The sequence below is a fragment of the Paroedura picta genome, chromosome 2, assembly GCF_049243985.1.
Source record: "Paroedura picta isolate Pp20150507F chromosome 2, Ppicta_v3.0, whole genome shotgun sequence".
NCBI lineage: Eukaryota > Metazoa > Chordata > Lepidosauria > Squamata > Gekkonidae > Paroedura > Paroedura picta.
The window spans coordinates 158223498-158243804 of NC_135370.1; the positions used below are offsets into that span (position 1 = coordinate 158223498).

General features: G+C 43.6%; 1 protein-coding gene across 1 annotated transcript in view; it reads right to left on the reverse strand.

The window, feature by feature from the left end:
- Positions 1-19663, reverse strand: part of FOXN3 (forkhead box N3) — a 226303-nt gene extending 206640 nt beyond the window's left edge. The window contains exon 1 of the mRNA XM_077323446.1: positions 19641-19663. The gene's annotated coding sequence lies outside the window, so the exon portion shown is untranslated. The remainder of the gene's footprint in view (positions 1-19640) is intronic.
- Between the last annotated feature and the right edge of the window lie 644 nt (positions 19664-20307).

The following is a 20307-nucleotide window of genomic DNA, read 5'->3' on the forward strand; positions in this document are numbered from 1 at the left end:
CCTACAAGCTAGGCTCCAGCAATATGTGGACCGAGAACTTCCAGAAGTACAGGCAGGATTTCGAAGAGGCAGAGGAACTAGAGATCAAATTGCCAACATACGCTGGATCATGGAGAAAGCTAGGGAGTACCAGAAGAACGTCTACTTCTGCTTCATTGACTATGCTAAAGCCTTTGATTGTGTGGAGCACAACAAATTGTGGCAAGTTCTTAAAGAGATGGGAATACCAGAGCATCTTATTTGTCTCTTGAGAAATTTATATGCAGGTCAAGAAGCAACAGTGAGAACTGAACATGGAATCACTGACTGGTTCAAAATTGAGAAAGGAGTTCGGCAAGGCTGTATACTGTCGCCTTGCCTATTTAACTTGTATGCAGAGCACATCATGAGAAATGCGGGATTAGAGGAGTCACAAATTGGGATCAAGATTGCAGGGAGAAATATCAACAACCTCAGATATGCAGATGATACCACTCTAATGGCAGAAAGTGAAGAGGAACTAAAGAGCCTGTTGATGCGGGTGAAGGAGGAGAGTGCAAAAGTTGGCTTGAAACTCAACATCAAGAAAACAAAGATCATGGCATCCGGCCCTCTCAATTCCTTCCAAATAGATGGGGAAGAAATGGAGATAGTGACAGATTTTATTTTCCTGGGCTCCAAGATCACTGCAGATGGGGACTGCAGCAAAGAAATTAAAAGACGCTTGCTCCTGGGGAGGAAAGCTATGGCAAATCTAGACAGCATCCTAAAAAGCAGAGACATCACCCTGCCAACAAAAGTGCGTTTAGTCAAGGCTATGGTCTTCCCAGTTGCAATGTATGGCTGCGAAAGTTGGACCATAAGGAAGGCCGAGCGTCAAAGAATTGAGGCTTTTGAACTCTGGTGCTGGAGAAGACTCTTGCGAGTCCCTTGGACTGCAAGGCGAACAAACCGGTCAGTCCTCGAGGAGATCAGCCCTGACTGCTCTTTAGAAGGCCAGATCCTGAAGATGAAACTCAAATATTTTGGCCACCTCATGAGAAGGAAGGACTCCCTGGAGAAGAGCCTAATGCTGGGAGAGATCGAGGGCAAAAGAAGAAGGGGACGACAGAGAATGAGGTGGATGGATGGAGTCACTGAAGCAGTAGGTGCAAACTTAAATGGACTCCGGGGAATGGTAGAGGACAGGAAGGCCTGGAGGATCATTGTCCATGGGGTCGCGATGGGTCGGACACGACTTCGCACATAACAACAACAAAAGCTTCATTAAGACAATGTTCAGATATTTATTATTCCCATTAACATGGCTTTCACAAGAGATGGCTAAATTAAACATGGAATTGCCATGACAAAAATCATACCACACGGTGTTTTTATGCTGTTATCTCAGAGCTGACTAGGGCCCCATAGGGTTTTCAAGCCAAGAAATATTGAGAGGTAGTTTGCTGTTTCCTGTCACTGCATAAAAAACCTAAACTTCTTTTATGATCTCCCACCCAAGGACTAGCTAAGCTGTTTAGCTTCCAAGAGGTGATAAGATGAAGTTAGCCTGGGTTCTCCAGATCAAGGCAATAAGTAGTATACACTTTATGAAAAAATGCTGTTCCTTGTAGTTTGAGATGAGCATTTTAACTATTTTTTTCCCTCTGAAAGTGGGAGAATCAGTCCAATTGCTCTCCAAATGTACCTGCATTCAAATGCTAATGAGTCTAGCTCAGCCTTTCTCAACTTTTGAGAAGCCACTAAAACATTCTTCAGGCTTCAAGGAACCTCAGAAGTGGCACGATCATGCAGAATATAGTTGGGAAGCATAGCTGTGTACATGCCCACCCAGGACTCCTCCCCTTCCCACCCCCTTCAGGCCCATCCTTGGCCATTGGGGGGGCGGATCAATATGACAATATATGATCATATCACCCAATAAATGTTTATCAAGTTTAAAAATACATTAAAAATTCATTAACGTCCACCCATTCAGGAAACCCTTCCAGGCCTTCAAGTAACCCCAAAGTTTCACAAAACCCTGATTGACAAAGCCTGGTCTAGGTAGAGGCAATTAATGAGTCAAGTTCTCACCCCGCCCCTTCCACCAAGCAAGTGACAGAGATTTGGAGGACTTTAAACCATAGAGCCTCCAGGTATAATCGCCAAGAAAGATTCTCCAGGAAGTGGCTCTTTGACTCAGCTTGACCTGGGCGGTGGGTGGTGAAACAAAGACGATAAAACCTCCTGGCCTCAAGGAGGAGGTCTCTTTTGAGAGTGGATTCCATTAAGGAAGTGTGCTTGCCTGGGGGGCTGAAGAAATCTTTAAGGTAATTGGAATCCTGTAAAAAGTGGTAATTTCTTAAGCTAAAGGCAACTGACCTATATTTTAACATCTGGTAGGGCATATTTAGTGAGAGGGTGAGAAGGATTTGCTTTTACTCAGTTTGTTTGGTTCTTTGCTCAATATGTTGCTGTGCTAAAATATGTTTGTAAACCTATTATTTGAAATAAATACTTTATGACTTTGGATACTGGTAGTCATTCTCTGTGCCACATAGACCACCACTGTCTAAAACAAGCTATTATAAAGAGGAGCTGGAGGAGGGCGCAGAATTAGTATTCTAATATGGAATTTGGCTAGAAGGGAGGGTGTTTCACTCTCATTGAGTTCAACAGGAATGTTAATAGTATGTCAGCATTCTTTGCCAGCAGAATATAACACCAGAGCTCAGCTCCTCCGCAGGCATGCCTTCCCAGAACTATCCATTTCCTCAGCAGTGGACTGAGTGGTTTTGATCACTGCCAACAGTACAGCATTCAGCTTTGCCATGTGCAAATCCGAATCGGGCCCTTAGCTCAATTAGGCCAGCATTACCTACTCACTGATGGGTTGGTTCTCAAGGCCTCAGGCAGAGGTCTATCCCAGTCTTGCAACTTGAATCTTTTTATTTTATTTTAAAGAATCAAAGCAGGTATTCCATCACTGAGCTATAGTTTATGCTCCAATTGTCTCTGTTTACCAGGATCAATCACTGTTTTATGGCACTTGTCCTTGGTAATTGACTGTCCCTGCATTTTATCCCTGTTCTAGCCTTTGGGAGATGTTTTTCATTGCAAGTTGCCGGAACTCAGCTTCCTCTAAAAATTAAACCTTGAGGAGGGGACTGGATGCATCTTATCTCTGGTGCCTGTCCATTTAAATTTAAGTGCATGTACTTGGCCACTAAGGGGCCACAGAGGGATCTCAAAACTGTTTAGAGCATATTGCAGGACAATTCCATTTAATTAGTCCATAACCCAAATAACCTCTCCCTCCTTGCTTTTAAATTAGAGGAAGACAGACTATTTCAGAGGGAAAGAATGTACCCTAAGAAAAGCAAAGTGAAGCCTTCAGCAAAGTGAAAGCGTATGTTTGAGGAGAGGAGCTCTATGGTGTTAGAACTGGGCTTAGACAGACCAGATCTGTCTTGCTATGGAAGGAGATCTCCTGAACTCCTAATCAATCAAGCAGGAGGAACAACATGAGGAGAAAATTGGCATTGTTGTGATGCTGCACCCTCACTTGCGGTTAAGTACCTGGAAGTGATATCACAGTAGGGCTACGAGCCCTACGGTTGGGAAATACCCAGAGACTTTGGGGGTGGAGCCAAGTGTGAGCAGGATTTGGGGAGGAGAGCAACCTCAATGGAGTATAGTGCTATGGAGACCCACCCACTAAAGCAGCCATTTTCTCCAAGGGAAATGATCTCTTTAGCATGTAGATAAATTGTAAAACTAGGGTACCGGCATCCCTACGTTGCAGAGTTGCACTGACAAGGAATCTCCCAGGTCTCTAATATGGGGAATTCCTAGAGTATTGATACAATGCTGTGATGACACTTTCAGGTACATGACTGGAAATGACGTCACAACATTTTTTTTTGCCACAACGTCCCCATGTGCCACTCACCAAATGGCTGGCAAACCTAAATGGCCCTCTGTTTTTGATCATAAAACATTATGAGATATTTTATTGTCCTGTGTTTGGGCTAGTGCAATTCACAGCATATTCCAGAGAGTTCTTCCTGGAGATAAAACTAATCAGAATAATCTCCTCTCATGTTAAGGGGGCTTTTGATTGCAGGCCTGAAAATCCTCAGAAAAATTTACTTGCATATTTTTCAAAAAGTCCTTAGCGACAACGAGGCTATCTGGGAGGCAGAGAGCAAGTCTAATGGATCAGAGAGCAAGTCTAATCTCAAGGAAGGTCTATTAAACTCAAATTTGTCAAGTCCCATTACTTTCAATTCTTATTCTCAATGACAGTAATTCCAAGATCATTTTATTATTCATCGTATAATGATGTAGCACTGCTACGTCAGGAGTTTAGGATGGCTAAACTTATAACAGACCTCAAATCCTAACAGTTGAGACTCTCTCATGGCACAGGGCCATTTAGTCTCTGCATTGAAATCCATGACTTTGTGTGTGTGTGTTGGGTAAAAGCGGCATATAAGAACCAACTCTTCTTCTTCTTCTTCTTCTTCTTCTTCTTCTTCTTCTTCTTCTTCTTCTTAATAATAATAATAATAATAATAATAATAATAATAATAATAATAATAATAATAACCTGAATATGATTCATCATTTTGCATTCTTTAATTTAATACTGCTGAAATGTAAAGATGATCCCATAATCCAGGGGTAGTCAACCTGTGGTCCTCCAGATGTCCATGGTCTACAATTGTAGTCCATGGACATCTGGAGGACCACAGGTTGACTACCCCTGACATAATCCACTAAGAAGGAGAAAGGTGGATGTTTTATACCCCACCTTTCTCTATCCTAAGGAGTCTCAAAGAGACTTCCTTCCCTTCCTCTCCCTACAACAGGTACCTTGTGAGGTAAATGAGGCTGAGAGAGTTCTGACAGAAACTGACTGGCCCAAAGGGCACCCCGCAGGCTTCATGTGGAGAAATGGGGAATCAAAACCGGATCTCCAGATTAGAGTCCACAGTTCTTACCTACTACACCGTGCTGGCACTATTTTTTTTCTCTTTGAAAAATCTAGATGTCTTTGGAAAAGGTTATATGTCTTTGTATTTTTCCCTCCACTGAGAAAAAAGATTGAAACCAACAAAGGGTGTAATGAAAAACAAATGAACATTGAACATCGGGGCCGCTCAGAATCTGAAGAGGGGCTCACTCTAGTGGGAAAATGGGTACTGCCACTCCAACTTGTATTTAAAAATTCAGCCCCGTGGGACAAGTGCCCTCCATTTTTCAGGCTAATGACCATGGCTATGGCTCCAGAGGGCACGGTAATGCATACCATCTGTCTTGGGTTGTTCCCCCCTCCCTTTAGTTATACATGACAAAACCTCCAACTGTTGTTGTCTTGTCTCCCATCCATCACCACAGCAATGTTTTAAAATTAATGGATTAGTTCTCAGGAACTCATATGAACCTGACATTAATTTATTCAAGTCAGATGAATATGTAAAGCTGCCTCATAGCAGAACCAGATCATTGGCCCATCAGCATAAATATTGCCTACTCAGAATGGAAGAGCCTCTCCAAGTTTTCACCCGGAGGTCTTTCACATTATCTTTTGCATTGGCCTTTTAACTGGAGATACTGGGGTTTGAACCTGGAACTTTCTGCATGCCAGGCAGATGCTCTACCACTGAGCCATGGTCCCTCTAGCTCACCATCTACTCTGATTGCCAGTGGCTCTCTGGTGTCTCAGCTTGAGCTTGATCTTTCCCAGTACCTGTTGCCTAAGTTGGAAATGCCATGCGTGGAGCGTGGCACTTGCTGCATGCAAAGCCTGTCTTCTGCCACTGAACAATAGTAGCAAGGGCAATTGGGGAAGACTCAAATATATAACCTCTCTCTCCACCTGCATTTGCAAGCTGAACTCTCCCTGAAAAGAAGCAGGTTCGTTTTAACCCTCCCTACAAGTTACCGCAGTGGATTGCTTTTTCAGTGAATATTCTCTTAATTACTTCTGGTTTCCCCACATAGTTACTCCTTTGAATAAAATAATTTGAGTTATTTCCCTACAAAAGAGTCACAATGTAGATTGGATGGGGATTTGGATCACATGATAGCAGGCCTGTTAGCTGTACAAATGATGGTATAGTGACACCTTCTGATAGGAACTCCCACAATGGATGGTCCAGGGTAGCCCAACTGCATCAGATCTCAGAAGCTAAGCAAAGTCGGCCATGGTCAGTATTCAGATACTTTCCACCACACTGCTAGAAAACAAGCATTAATGCCATCGCCTCAGTCTTCCAAATAAGAGACTGGGGAAAGCACTAAAATATTATAGTATTCGGGAAATGTATCATGTAAAGAGAAACTGTACCCCCATCCGGTTAGGCATATACAAAGGGACAACTGAAGATATTTCCTGGATAACCATCCCTAAGAGTTTACTTTGCTTCCTCTCTATATCAAGTAAGTGTTTTGATTGAGCTTGAAGAATTCGTAAGTGCAAGTTATAGCTGTACAATTTATATTCCTCAATGTGGCTCTGGACAGATTGTACAAGTATCCACAGTAAATCATTTTAAGAAACTGAACCCAAATAAAACATGCTATGAATATTTTGAAACAATATAAAATTCGAAAGTAATTTGTTATCAGACATTGAACAATCTGTTAAATTGGCTTCCATGCTTGCTAAACAAGGCATCAAATTTCAGTTTTGAATGTGGGATTCTGCTAGCTTGACTTTGCTTCCCCTATCAAAATAAGGAACTCATAAATGCCATTTGCTAAAGAAAACCGATTCAATATAATAACCTTGCACATCTAAAGGTACATAAATTATTAGACAATTTTCTCTTGGCAAGTTCAGTTTGATCCCAGAGCACAAGTTATATGCATGCTTAAAAGCAGAATATTGAACTGTTGTTCCCATTTATTAGCTGTGACTAGAAATTTCCATTCATAATGTGAATTTTCCCTGTTCCCTTTGTGTATTAAAAAAGAGAGAGAGAGAGAATTTGCAGGAGGGTTTGTTTCAAGAAAGCCAGAATACTAGACTATGTTCCAATCTGTTCCTTTAACACTTAAGGTTGCCTTTGACTCAGTTGGCAGACTGTTCCAGACATTATTAAGAAAGTCCAAGAAGGACTGAAGGCCCAAATTGCTGTTTGAATTTCTTACAAGCAAAAGGAAATTTCCAAATAAAATCACTTGAAAAAGAAAACTATTTGTAGCAATTATGCTGGTATCAAAATGCATTCTAGAGAAAAGCCCCTATCTGTTCTGGTTTTTAATTCTATTAGCTATGTTACGTACAATGTGTAAATATGTGAGGAGATATGGGTAAAATAGGGTTATAATAGATAGCTTTACTGTGTATTGAATTTAGATGCTGGAACACTTGGAAACTTACTTTCTTGTTCCTTAAGCTTTAATGGCAATGCACAGTACTTTGAGGAACTGCTAGTGTAGCCAAAGACAACACAGGAAAGCAACCTTCTCTCCACAGACAGCAGAGGATAGCACAGGAACACCAAGAACAGCCTTCTTTGCGGGGATGGTGGGGAAAGCCTACAGTTCTGGTTTCACGGTTAACTCAGGTTCAGTTCACATGTTGCAAAGTCCTTGGGTTCTCCACAACCAGATGTGCTCTGGTAGCACCATCCTGGGAGTAAAGGTAAAGGTATCCCCTGTGCAAGCACCGAGTCATGTCTGACCCTTGGGGTGACGCCCTCTAGCGTTTTCTTGGCAGACTCAATGGTGGTTTGCCAGTGCCTTCCCCAGTCATGACCGTTTACCCCCCAGCAAGCTGGGTACTCATTTTACCGACCTCGGAAGGATGGAAGGCTGACCTTGAGCCGGCTGCTGGGATCGAACTCCCAGCCTCATGGGCAAAGCTGTCAGATGGCTGCCTTACCACTCTGCGCCACAAGAGGCTCAGTGAGCATGGAAAGGGGCTTGACTTGAAATGGCCAGTATTTGTCCCACAGGGGCCACAAAGGTACGCGTGATTTCCCAGCAAGATCAGTAGTGGCTCCTCCAGCACCGTTTCAGGTTAATACGAAAAATCCAGATTAAGTTCATTATGGCTTAGTAAAAATCTTCGCTTTCATGTACATGCATTCTCTCACTCAGTCACACATGCAGAATAGCCCATTAAAATCCCAACAGAAACGGTGGTTGGAACCTCTAAAAATTGCTTACACCACCTAAAATGTGGCCTTAATGCCATAACCATTGAGATTTTGTGTGATCAGCCTTTCAGTAAGAACTAGAGATCCAACTGATGCCTTCGTAATACAGCCGTGAAAGACGGCAATAATTTATCATCTCTGCAGTAGTTCAATCCCAGATGTACCATTTGCTAATTTATTTCCATATGTACCTGGCAGACAGATTAATCAGGCATCCCGCTTTGAAACCTGAATTGCACTTTACCCCTTTATCAGGCGAGGGAAGAATAAATATACACAGCAAAACAAGAATTCCAGTTAAAAGGCATTATGTCAAAGTGCTCTGTTTGCTTTTTTAAATAAATGACAGAATTAAAAACAAAAAACAAATTCTTACATCTTCATTTGGCTACCATTTCAGTAAGTTTTTTTTTGGTGGGAATATGGAAGCTGAGTTACTGAGGGAGTTGGTGGGCTTGGATTCTGAGGTCTTCTTGGTAGCTCCTATGTTATGTATAACAGTAATGCCTAAATTTTGTCTTTGGTAATAGGGAAATGAATTTGCTCTAGTTAAGAGAAACTGATAACACTTCATCACTGGGGACGCACTAATAAGTATTTGTATTCCTGCTGTGGGGCTTACAGGTTACTGTTAACTTGACGTTCTGCCAGGACCTTCTTGCCACGCTTGATAAAGTAAGAGAACCGGAAGCCCCGCAATCGTCATTGGGAAGATGATTTGATGGCTTCAGTCAGCTGTCGCTGGTTGAAGCAGATAGGATGCTGAATTTGATGAGACCAACCACTTGCCTGTTAGATCCCTTTCCTTCTTGGTTACTCAGGACAAGTGACAAAATGGTAGGTGGTCCCCTCCAGAAGATAATTAGTCTCTCCCTATCTGCTGGGACTTTCCAGGATGGGTTGAAGAGGCAGTGGTTCGGTCTCTACTGAAAAAGCCATCGTTGGATCCTCGGAGCCCAGCCAGCTACTGCTCTGTCTTACATTTAGCATTTCTAGGAAAGGTGGTTGAAAGGGCAGCCTCATACCAAGTTCATACAAGAGTATAAGAAGGATGGTCTAATAATTAAAGCAAACAGAGAGAAACAGACCTATCAACTGGCAATACGATAAAGAAAAATGTCCTATTTTTGTGGTTTTCCTTGTTTCTTTAGGACTTCTGTCAAAACGGAATCCAGGTAATCTCCGTTTTCAGTTCTTTCATCAGTGACAAGTCCTTATATATATTAATAGTATAATACTGGCCACAGGCCCACATAGGTATGGGGATACCAGTCTGTATTGACACGTTCCCCATACCAAGTTCAAATAAACCTAGAGGAAACTTTGGTCTTTGACCCATTCCAGTCAGGTTTCTGTCTGGCCATGGGGTGGAAATGGCTCTGGTCATCCTGATGGACAACCTTCGATGTCAGCTGGATCAAGGCAGGTCAGTGCTAGTTGTGGTACTTGACCTCATGTCAGCATTTGACATGGTAGATCACAAGCTCCAGGGCCATGGATAGAAGGTTACTTTGGGAGATAATCAATCATGTTGCTGCCAGCTCCCTTGCAGAGTTCCACAGGGCACAGTCCTCTCTCCCACTTTATTTTACATCTTCATAAACCCTCTAGCCTAGGTGGTCCGAGGCTTTGCACTATGATATCACCAATAAGCTGATGGCACCCTGCTATACCTCCTAATAGATGGACAGCTGGAATCCCCCCCACCCCAGAAACATTTGCCAGTTGTTTGGAAGCAGTGACAGTCTGGCTCGAGCAGAGTCACCTGAAACTCAACCCTTTTAAGACAGAGGTCCACTGGATAGGTGGAAAAGGGTCAGGCAAAGAAGCACAATTACCCTGCCTGAACAGGGTACAGCTGACTGCTAAAGAGAAAAAAATTGTGCTGAGGCTGCATCTAATTGGGTCTGTAAGGGGTCAGTCTCTCAGTTATTCATTTAATTATCCTGTCCATTCCCAAAAGGAGTACCAAGGTGCCTTACAAAATATAATATCAACATTTAAAATAATGCATGTAAAAACCAATCTACATAGTAAAATCTACCGTATATACCCGCATATAAGCCGAGGAACACTTTTTCAGTGTGAATACTGTGCTGAAAACCCCGGCTTATACACAAGTATATACGGTACTTGCCAAACAGACCACAGACCACCAAAGGAGAAGATCACAGAACTCCAGAAATTCTGCAAAAACCTTTCTGGAACATTATTGTTTTACAATTCATTAAAGAAGGATGTTGTGTATTGCCCCTGCCAGACCTGTGTTTTGAAATTTAAGATACTTTGGTCTTCAGATGCCAGCAATGTGGGGAAATGCATCCAGTCTGATGTTAAAGATAGGTCTCTGGATCAAGGCAGGAATTCTCATTGGTACTTTCAGGATGAAGTAGCCAACTGCCAGAACACTCCAGAGCACCTCGCACCCTCACCATAAACAACACCCCAGGTTTCCAGGACAATAGTCAAAGCTCTCAAAATCTTCTTCAAAATGCAGCTCACATTTGATTCCATTGTAAATCCAGAAACAGCCATGAGCCCTATAGTAGGCAGTTACAAATGCCACTCAATCACCTGCCATCAGAACTATTTTAGATGCCCCAGGGCATTTCCTCTGCACCTGCAAGTACCCCCTTTTACTACAGAATATATGAAATATCTTATCACAACTCCTATCCAGATTCCCACCCATGGAGCATACTAAGGGGCTTTCCGCACTCCTTCAAAATCGTACAATGGTTGCCAATTGAAATCACTACAGTTTTGCCATTATGCACAACGTCGTTGACAATCTGCCACACACCTGAAACCGATCCGCAAAAAGCGCTTCCTTGTAGCGCTTTCAGGGAAATCCCCAAAAGTGGATTCACCCTCCGGAAAGCACTACACTCCTGCAACCAATCTGCAACACTAGCGGGAAAGTTCTGTGCGTTACCATTGTTGTGGTTTCTACAAAGTCCCTCCCCCTGGCTCTCTCCTCCGATCTTCCGGCGAAGCGATCGCCATTTTTTTTTCTCCGAGCAAGCGGAGATCAAATCACCAGCAAGCCTTCGTTTACCCAGTGAGGCTTCCCCGGCTGCAGTCCCTCCCCAAACCTCTTTACAGTCTCTTTACAGTCACTAAGCACAAACAACAGAGAAGCCCGTTTGCTAATGTATTTTCCCTTTATTTTTACACTGTTTTCGGCCGAAAATCGGGCCCGTGAGGGGGGGGGATTTTTTTTTTCACTCTGGGGGAGCGTGGCAACGATGAAACGACAGCTCAAACACACCTGCCAGCTGGATGGGTCTCTCCGTTGCAACGAATCAACACATATTCGTTGCAATGGGTGTGTTTTTTTTTTTTAAACCTTTCTTAAAGGGAAAGGGGCTGTTTGGGAGCATGCTAACGGATGCCCATTGGCTGCTTGACGGCCAGGGGCGGGACGAGCTCGGCAATAGCGCTTCCTTTCTAGCGATTTTTGCTGAGACCAGAAGCTTGTGGGAAACGATGGAAACACAACTGGATTCCACTACAAAGGCAGGTATGCATAATGACGAATTCCACTATTTTAAATGGCGATTTTTCGTTCAGCAAACAATTTGCTACAAGGATCCCGGTGCGGAAAGCCCCTAATGTTGCACCAATGAGAATGCAGCCAAAACCCCGTAAATGGGCAACCAGATTCTAAAACTTTAGCCCAAAGCTTCACAGACCCCCTGTACTACACCAATCTAGGCTCCATGGGAACCCAGGTAAACCCAAATAATTTACCTGGGTTGAACTCTCGAAAATGGCAAAACATACCAAGATAGTAAATAGGAAACCACCAGAAGAATTCCAAGAACAGTAACATTTTTAATGAATTACCTAACTAAATAGAAACAGGATTTGAAGAGAATATGGACCTCAGGGGGGTGGGAATGGGGATACAGGGGAAAAATTGTATTCAATTAGGCAAACTTTTTCTTATTCCGTTCTTTTCTGCTTATACATAAAAATTAATATAATTTTAAAAGAAGTGCACAGAATTAAACTTTGAAAATTACCTCATGGCAGTTTTTGGCAGCATTTTTCACAATCTCTGCCCCCATGCTCCCAGGGATCACCAGTGAAGGGCTAGCAATCCTAATGATCAAACACAGGGAACACGACTTACAAGATATGCTTGAGATGCAGACTGATTAGGGTTACCTGAAGAATTTGGTGGTGGGGCTGGTAGTGGGTGGGATTTGGGGGAGTGGGAGGGATCTCAATGGACTATATCAGGGGTAGTCAAACTGCGGCCCTCCAGATGTCCATGGACTACAATTCCCAGGAGCCCCTGCCAGCGAATGCTGGCAGGGGCTCCTGGGAATTGTAGTCCATGGACATCTGGAGGGCCGCAGTTTGACTACCCCTGGACTATATAATGCCATGAAGTCTATTCTCTAAGGTAGCCATTTTCTCTGGCGGAACTGGTTTCTGTCACCTGGAGATGAGCTGTAAAACTGGGGAATCCCCAGGTCCCACCCGGTGACTGGCATCCATAGGACTGATTTGGGCAACAAGATATAATCCGCACCTCCTTCGGAAGGCTATTTCAGAGGACAAGTCTGATAGTCTTATGTTCCTGTGAGATTGGATGACTAGCAACGGACATTGGGAGGATGGACACATACTCTCAAAGCCAAAGGATTAATCGAGGATTACATTTTCTGCATTTATTTGTTTGTTTGTTTATCGACTTAGTTGTATCTCGCCATTCCTCGTGCCTCAAGGCAGTTTAGCACAATAATTTAAAACCAGACAAATGAAACACCAGATTTCCCTGCTTCCCCTCAAAAGATGCCTGCAATTTACACCCCATCAAAATCCTGGGTTAATAAAATGGCCTGCGGTGCCTCCTTCTATAGATAGCACTCGCCTTCTTGGGAAGCTCGTTTTATAAAGTGGGAGCAACAATGGAAAAGACGGGCTCTGGTTGACACCTGGTAGGGTTGCAGCCTGAACACATTAGTTGGCACATGGAGACTGGTGGTGAGCTCCCCCTCACTGGCAGTCTTCAAGCAAAGGTTGGATACACACTTTTCTTGGATGCTTTAGGATGCCTTGGGCTGATCCTGCGTAGAGCAGGGGGTTGGACTAGATGGCCTGTGTGGCCCCTTCCAACTCTATGATTCTATGATTCTATGACTTACGGAGGTGATGGCCATTTAGTTATTTAAGCCCCCTGCCATAAAAGGCTTTAAAGATCATGAATTAGAATTAGACTTGGAAGCAAACAGACAGACAAAGTTGTTTTAAGCTGGGACAAATAAGTTTCCATCAGCTAGTGCCAGACAATGGCTGAGTTGTTGCATTCCGAACCTACAGCCATTTCCAAGTTCTCTTAGAAGACTCGGCGTGGTGTAGTGGTTAAGAGTGGAGAACCACGTTCGATTTCCCTCTCTTCCTCCACATGCAGCCAGTTGCGTGACCCTGGGCTAGTCACAGTTCTCTCAGAGCTCTTTCAACCCCACCAAATTTACAGGGTGTTGTGGGGAGAGGAAGGGTAGATGGTTGTAAGCTGCTTCGAGACTTCTTTGAGTAGTGAAAAGTGGGGTTTAACCCCCCCTCCCAGCTCTTCCCTTTTTCTTTTCAAGACAGCCCAAATTTCTACAGTTAAAAGCAGCCAGGGAGCAGGTAGGTTAAGGATGTGGTGTTGAGGAAAGAGTGAAATCCTTTCCCCACACTAATTTTTGAGTCTAAAACTATACCATCCTCAGGTCTTCTATTTACCCCAAGGCAAAATGCACGTCTGCATAAGAAAATGTTCTTACATCTACGTATTGCTTCATAGATAAGAGAAAAATTCAAAATCTTAAAGAATGGAGAAAACACCTTTCTTTTACATCAATGACGTATTGAGGTTTAAAATGTTTAAAATGTTTTGATTGTTTAAATTGTTTTGATTGATGTTTTCTAATGTTGTTACAGCATTAAAGAAATAAACCATTAAAATGTATACACTTGATTATATTTCAGTCTCATTGCAGATTAAGGTTTTACTTGTACATATTTATAGAGAGGTTATTATAAACAACCAGTATGAGCAATGTGCAGCTTATTTTCCCAGTAGTTAATATTTATTTATTTATTTGGATTTTCATACCGCCCTTCCATAGGGCTCTGGGCAGAGTTATAGTTTGACATTTTTTGTTAAATGTATTGTTTGGGTGCAATTTTGGAAATTGGGAGTTCCATTTCAGCATTTCACATCCCTACAGTCTACATGTGCACATTATCAGTTATGGAAGAAATATAAACACAGGAAGGGCCCTGTTGGATGAGACCAATGGTCCATCTAATCCACCATCCTGTCTCACACAGTGATCAACCAGTTACTCTGGAGGTCCAACCACAGGGCATAGAGGCCTGAGGTTGCCTCCTGGCTCTGGGATTCAGAAGTTTAGTGCCTTTCAACTTGGAGGTTCCCCTCAGTCAGCATGGCTAGTATCCACTGATAGATTTATCCTCCATGAATCTATCCAATCCCCTTTTAAAGCCACCTATTCCTGTGGCCATCACTACATCCTCTGACAGCAAATTCCACATTTTAATCACTCTCTAATTAAAGAAGAAAAGTTCCCAATTAGTCCTAATAGCTGCCAGGAAGTGACATAGGAGCCCCATGAATACAGTCCATATTGATGTACACATGGGCACATATGAAAATACTGAGTCAGACTATCAGGGTGAGTACTGCCTACAGTATTGACTGACAGATGCAATCCATGGTCTCCCATGGAGGTCCTTCTCCTCACCTACTCCCTGATGCTTTCAACTGGATGTGCCAGGGACTGAACCTGGGACCTTCTACAAGCCAAGCAGATGCTCTGCTACTGAGCTGTGACTCCTCCATGTGCAAAACCACTCCATGAGTTCCAGAGGCTCATGCAAACAAGCCAATCCATGTATTGTAGCTACATTCTACACAGGTGGATACACCTAAGATGCCTGAAATTAATTTGAGAAGTGGCACATAATTTGTTTAAAGGTGATACCAAGACTTGCCTGCATTGTGTTTTGATCTTTTTTGGAAAGATGTTTGAAATCTACGCGCTCGCTCTCTCTCTGCAGAAGACAATAAGATTGTCTATTAAATAGGACATTTCCTCCCTTAATTTCATGACTACAGTGGTATTTGAAGTAGGATTCTAGTCAAAGCATATAAATATTTGGATTTGTTGCTGACAGGTGATTTATAGTAGATTTGGTGTTTCAGACTATTTGCGTGTTGGCCTGTTTTTCTTTTTCCCATCCCTTTTGTCAGTTAACAAATGGACTCCAAGCTACCAGAAGGTAAATGGCTAGGCTTGCCACAGGTAATTCAAGTCCTGTTCACACATTACACAAAAGCAGAGACTTCCTGAGTAATCTGCTTGCCAGAAAGAGCCATTGCATCTACATCTTATGAATGAAACCAGGGACCAGCACTCAGATAAATGTAGGGTTTGATTTTTACCAAATTAAAACCAATCACCAGACAACTAAGATGTTTCCCTGTAGACAGTGGCAGCTTTGGAGGGAGGACTCTATTATATCACATCCCTGTTGAGCTTCTTCTGCTCCCCAAACTCTGTCCCCAAATCTCCAGTAATTTCTCAACCCACAGCGGGCAACACCACCACTTGGAAAGCGTGCCCCGGAGGTTTCTGTTAGTCACTGGCTTTCTTTTTTATTTCTGTGAAGCCTTACCTGGATATATGGCAAGGAAATCCATGGTCTCCCATGATGACAAGAGTGGGTCCTTCCCCATCCATGTATGAGTGGTTTGAGCAGAGCCGCCTGAAACGCAACCCCTCCAATACAGAAGTCCTGTAGCTAGGGGAGCGGACCAGAAAGCGCACTTACCATTCCTGGCAGAGACGCAACTTACGACCGCGCCCCAGGTCAAGAATTTAGGTGTGACCATCGATGCCTCCCTAACTATGGAGGCTCAGGTCAAAAAGTAGCTGGCCAGGCGTTTTACAAACCTGGCTACTAGCGCCATATCTGTTCCCCGAACACCTGGCCACTGTGATCCATGCGACGGTCACCTCCAGAATAGATTTCTGTAACTCGCTCTACGCGGGCCTACCCTTGTCCCTGACCCGGAGATTCCAACTGGTACAGAATGCAGCTGCTACGGTCCTCACTGGAACACCATGGAGGATCCATATCCAGCCAGTGCTGAGGCAGCTGCATTGGTTGCCAGTTGCTGTCCGGATCCGGTTCAAGGTTTTGGTTTTGACCTTTAAGGCCTTACGTGGGTTGGGCCCTGCATACCTGAGGGACCGCCTATCGCCCTATGCCCCCCACAGGGCTTTGCGCTCTGCAGGTGAGAATTTATTGGTCATTCCCGGCCCCAGAGAGGCATGTCTGGCCTCAACCAGGACCAAGGCCTTTTTGGTCCTGGCCCCGACCTGGTGGAATGAGCTGCGAGGGTGAGCTGTGAGTCCTGTGGGACCTTACCACCTTTCACAGGCCCGGCAAAACGGAGTCTTCCACCAGGTCTATGGTTAAGACTGGGTTAGTGCAGGAAGAACAATTGGGGTCCCCCTGTTGCCAACAATGTATACCATCTTGACTTGTCTCTCCTTTCTCCTCCCTCTCTTAGCTGAGTGGGGGGGGGGGGGTTTCAAGGTTCCACCATCTTTACTTGCTGTTTTGATTGCTGTTGTTATGGATGTATGATAGTCCATTTTAATGGGGGTTTTAATGGTTTTAATGGGTTTTTAGCTGGACTTCTGTAAACTGCCACGAGCTTCTGGGAGTGGTGGTTAATAAGTCAAAGTAATAAATAAATAAATCTGGACCCCCCGGGAGAGGGCCTACCATCGCCCCAGATTTACACTTGACTGACATAGCCAGGAACAGATGAATTGAGGAATTAGGGCCTAATGAGGGATCGTGTAGTTGCCATCTCTGCTCTTTTTGCTGTTCTTGTCTGTTTTAGATTGTATTTTATGGGGGGTTTTATGGTGTTACTATGTTGTGAGCCATCTCAGGCCAGCTTGTCTCGGGTAAAAATCTAATAAACAAACAACCAAATAAATAAAAAAAATAAACCTGACTATGGCAATGTCAGCCTTTGCAACGCACCTGTCAGTTCCTAAATTTACCAACTGCCAGCATTGAACTAGAGATCTGCCACCCAAATCTTTGCAGGTTAGTAGGCCCTTCCTGCTGCCTGGTAGGTTAAAGAAACACCTGAGGTCTGAAAACATTGAAGACTGTTGGTCTGCAGAGACCTACAGTATTTTGTCTTGTTACTCCAGCAAGCATCATTCTCATCTGTGGTGCAGCCCCATCTGGAATACCATGTACAGGTCCTAGCCTTAATCCCAGTCTTATGGTACCTCTGCATCTCCTGTTCCTGTGACTCTGATGTCACATAATTTCCTGTGAGGTGTTTGCACCTCAACAGGTCTCAGCAGGACCTGGAACAGCTGAGGCCCACTGCCCTAACAGCTTATAGGATCTAGAAAGGGAGGGGTGGACTTAGATCAGGGGACATATGCCCAGTTTGGTGTAGTGGTTAGGAGTGTGGACTTCTAATCTGGCATGCCGGGTTCAATTCTGCACTCCCCCACGTGCAGCCAGCTGGGTGACCTTGGGCTCGCCCCGGCACTGATAAAACTGCTCTGACTGAGCAGTGATATCAGGGCTCTCTCAGCCTCACCCACCCCACAGGGTGTCTGTTGTGGGGAGAGGAATGGGAAGGCAACTGTAAGCCGCTTTGAGCCTCCTTCGGGTAGGGAAAAGCGGCATATAAGAACCAACTCTTCTTCTTCTTCAATTATCCTTTCCTCCACTATACTCTCTCATGAACATGGAAGTGGTAAAATACCCCCTAAAAAATTGGAAGCATTCAGGTTTGGCTAGATAAGTTGCTTTCTGCTCAGGTGACAGTCATTTGGGGCAATGGAGTTCTAGAACTAGACTTCTGACACACAGGACTATGTGAAGAGGAAGCAACTAATTTAACTCTAGTTTTGCAGCTTCAGACTATTGAGATTTGGGAGTGGGGTTTCCTTAATCAAGTATCCCGCATGGAAATTGCTGGCAGGCTCCCAGTTTATTGTATTCTAAAGCAGAAAACGCTAGCCTCCTGTTGATGATCTTGGAGAAATTATTCCTCAGATCACAAGGATCCTCTTTAAAACACATACAGGTATGTTGCAGTCTGTCAAAATGTCACCATTCACAGGTGTATATTTGAGCATTTAGATATTATTATAGGGATGCCAGCCTCCAGGTGGAACCTGGGAACCCCCTTGAATTACAGCTTATCTCCAGACTGCAGAAAATCAGTTCCCCTGAAGAGAATTGATGCTTTTGGAGAATCGATTCTATGTTATTGTATACCACTAAGATCCCTGTCTTTCCCAAGCTCCATTCCCAAATTTCTAAGAGTTTCCCAACCTGGATCTGGCAACCCAACTCCACCCCCTTCTCCCTATACATTCACAATATATATCTAGAACTATTAACATCCATGTGGTTGAGATTCACCAAATTTCACTCCATAATACAACATGACTATAACATATGCAGCAAAAACGGGCAAAGATTTGTCCAGGGGTAGAGGGTGCTACACAGAAGGAATTCCATAAATGGAACAGTGAGAGAGGGAAGGCTATGGTTTGAGACAGGATCGTGTCCTCCAGGATAATTTTTAATCCGCATCAGAGTGACAAATGAAAAGCATGGTTCTCGCAACAACAGGTACAGTTTCTCCTGACATAAAAGAATGCGTGTATGTGGAACACAACCAGTTTCATGCACTGCATAACAACAGCTAAAATCAGTTAACCTAAAACTTACTGTAACTCGTACAGATTTGTGCATTTCCTTTCCCCGATCCCTATATAATGAGCTTCTTAGAGCATGCATTAAACATGGGAACAATTTATTTATAACTTAGTATATTTTCATTCTTGCAACAACAATATCAGTTAAGATGCATTTTTTAAAAAAAAATGTAACAAAGACAAATCAGGGTTACCTAAATGATTTGATATTTCTAAAAGCATTTCAAGCCGACAGAGTAACTCCAGATAGTTCCGAATTAACCCCAGTGGTCAGCAGATAATGGTCCTCCTCATTTACAATTCAAACATCCCAACATCAGCAACTGTGAATTCTTAAGGCTCTCTCGTGCTAAGGCAAATTTGCAGTCTCCGACTCTGCCGTCAGAGAAAGGGGGAAGAGACCCACCCTCTGCATCCTTGCCACGACCACATGCCTCGTCAAACAGTTCATTCAAAAGCGGTCCCCCCTCGTCTCCATTCAGCCGCCTTCCATTCAATCTGATCATTTCACCCAAATCAATGCAAGGCTGCCTGGAAAGCAGCCTCCTGCAACTTCCAACTTTGACCGAACATTCCAGGGCCCCAAGCGGAAGGTGGTGACAGAGAGCCCCCTCGTGCCTTAGAAGAGCTTGCACACACACAGAAAATTAATCACATCAAGACATTTGAATGGAGAGCTTTAGATTGGTAAAAATTCTCGGAGACTTACTTAAGATAGTGTATGTGCTGCTTGCCCACTGATGCGATATCAAAAACCTGCAAGCTACTATTTCTGCAACTGTGTCACTGTAGATAGTCTGAAACATGTACGTCGCTGTTGCCATGGAAACAAACACAGCTAGGCTAGAGTGCCAAGCTGTGTTAATTCCTTCAGCCATGAACCCCAGGGGAACACTAACATTCATCTTCATTCTTCTTTTGTCTCTCGCAGCTTTCATTTTTAAAAAAAATTATCAAATGATGTATTCCATACATATGCATACGCCCCACCTGAAAACACCTAATGCTTAAACACTACACGCCACACATTAACCCAAGCTGCTTGCTGAAGCCACAACAGGCAAAAGTACCATCTGCCCTTGCAAAAACTTCACTTTGGAAGATGCTAGAAACAACTTCACTTTGGGTATGTGTGCGTGTGGGAGGGGGGGGGGAAGAATGTGCAGGTTACAACAACATGACAAAAGAGGATGCACAAAAAATTGGCTGAAAAGCATCTCCTGCCTACGAGATCACCATGATGGCATTGTCACCAATATGTGGATGACACCCAGCTCTATCTCTTGATGGCCAACCAGGCAGACTCTCCCCTGGAAACATTTGCCAGATGTTTGGAAGCAGTGTCTGGATGGCTCAGGCATATATTGATGGGCGAT